Source organism: Babylonia areolata, chromosome 23, assembly GCF_041734735.1.
Source record: "Babylonia areolata isolate BAREFJ2019XMU chromosome 23, ASM4173473v1, whole genome shotgun sequence".
In the NCBI taxonomy this organism is placed as follows: domain Eukaryota; kingdom Metazoa; phylum Mollusca; class Gastropoda; order Neogastropoda; family Buccinidae; genus Babylonia; species Babylonia areolata.
Window position 1 is genome coordinate 41,280,360 of NC_134898.1, and position 2,500 is coordinate 41,282,859.

Genomic DNA, 2,500 nt, shown 5'->3' on the forward strand with positions numbered 1-2,500 from the left:
TCGGCGGCTGAGCCGTGATTCGAACCAGCGCGCCCAGATTCTCTCGCTTCCTAGGCGGACGCGTTACCTCTAGGCTATCACTCCACTTGTGTTGTGTACTATTCTCCTCCTCCTCGTCGTCGTCGTCGTCATCACCATAGTCGTCGTCGTCGTAATGATGACTATTTTTTTGCCTAATGTTGGTGAATGATTCGACAGCTTATTGCCATTGTGTAAATCGCAGAACATAAATCCATTTCAAATTATGACAAAGTAACCTTGTGAGTAACATCCCCCCCCCCCAAAAAAAAAGGGGGAAAAGAAGAAGAAGATGATGATGATGATGATGATGATGACGGTGGTGGTGGTGGTGGTGGTGAAAGTGATGATGAAAATAATTAGACAACAACAACAGCAGCAACAACAGCAATGATAATAATAATGATAATGATTATCATACTACTAGTGCTACTAATCATAATGATAATGATGATAATAAAAAAAAAAAAATGCTATTGACTATGTTATTACTCTTCTTTTTCTTCTTCTGTTCATTACTACTACTACTTCTACTGCTGCTGCTGCTGCTACTACTACGACTACTACTACTACTACTCAGAAATCAATTTCATCAGCATAATCATCATTGCCATCATCATCACTGACGTGCACAATAGAACAGGACAGGTAGTGTATATATACTATATTAACTATATTATATTAACTACTTTCTGATTCTTAAATTTGTGAAGTGTTCCTTGATGCAAAGCAATTGATTTCTTCTTCAATTTCGTTGTCAGTTTTAATCTAGCTTCATGTATATATATATATATATATATATATATATATATATATATATATATATATATGTATATGTATATATATATATTTATATTTATATTTATATGTATATATATATATATATATATATATATATACATACGTATATACATATATACATACATACATACATACATACATACGTATATACATGTATACATACATACGTATATACACATATATATTAATTTCTAATCTTTTAATTTCCTTTTTTTTTATATAAATAACTTTTGCACATCATCGTCTTTGTTATCTATGCTCTTTGAAGTATACACAATATCGAGGAAGATTTAGCGGCTCCATATTAACAACATAAACTAAACAGCCTTCTGTGTATCAGAATGGGGCGAAGGGATGGGGAGGGAAGGGGGGCAGAGTGTGGGTGGTGGTGGTGGGGGGGTGGGGGGGTGGGGGGGTTGACACTGCTGGCACACTATAACATTGCAAAAACAACAACAACGACAAAATAAAATCTTGCTAACTTTGACATAATTATGCAGATAAGACAATGGGAATTTGACCGACAACTTTTTTTTCTTGTCTAAACATAGAAGGTAAAGCCTGAGAACACTACAATTGTGTAAGCATTAGGACTACAATAGAACATCTCCTTAAGTAATTGGAAACATGACATTGCGGTATCTTGAATAAAATCGAATGATAAGAAATATCAGAATTCCAATTATCATAATTATGGTGCAGTTATGACGCCCATCTCTCTGTCTCTCTGTCCGTCTGCCCACAAGATTCGGAGCTGAGAAATAGATTCTTTGACAGTGGAATCAATGTTCCATTGGAAAGATTATTGGATGGTGAATGCAAACAGTTGTCTATGTTAGTATCAAAGTTTATTTTCCATTCTGTGAAAAAGAGGCAGACATTTCTAGAAACTAACATGAGAAAGAAAATAATGTAACATGGAGGAAGCAGAAAAAAAAGTTTACTATGAGTCATGACAGTTAACTCTCTCCATACGAACGGCGAAAGAGACGATGTAAACAGCGTTTCACCCCAGTTACCATCATCAAAAGATTGCAAGTGGAAGGCTCTTATACTGAAGAGGTGAATGTTGACAAAGAATACTACAGTACTGATGACGGAAGCTAAAGGGTGGGTCATTCAGACACCCACTGGACATCCGAGGGGTCTGTGTAGAGGAGAAGAGAGGACTGGCCGTACTGAGTGAGTTAATACTATCATTTGATGATGTTCTTGTGTAACATTGTATTTTTCCTTTTGTGGAACTTCGTTATTTAACTATTTAGTTATTTCACCACCCACCACACCCCCACACCCACCCGTCCCGCCCCCCTTGACTGTTTATGTGCCCATGGCCGAAAAACATGGAATGGAGTGATGGCCTGGAGGTAACGCGTCCGCCTAGGAAGCGAGAGAATCTGAGCGCGCTGGTTCGAATCACGGCTCAGCCGCCGATATTTTCTCCCCCTCAACTAGACCTTGAGTGGTGGTCTGGACGCTAGTCAATCGGATGAGACGATAAACCGAGGTCCCGTGTGCAGCATGCACTTAGCGCACGTAAAAGAACCCACGACAACAAAAGGGTTGTTCCTGGCAAAATTCTGTAGAAAAAAAAACATCCACTTCGATAGGAAAATCAAATAAAACTGCACGCAGGAAAAAAATACAAAAAAAGAAAAAAGAAAAAAAAGGGTGGCGCTGT

General features: G+C 37.9%; 1 protein-coding gene across 1 annotated transcript in view; it reads left to right on the top strand.

Moving 5' to 3' along the window:
• Window positions 1-2,500, top strand: part of LOC143298048 (tryptophan 5-hydroxylase 1-like) — a 39,303-nt gene that overhangs the window by 554 nt on the left and 36,249 nt on the right. The window lies entirely within an intron of this gene.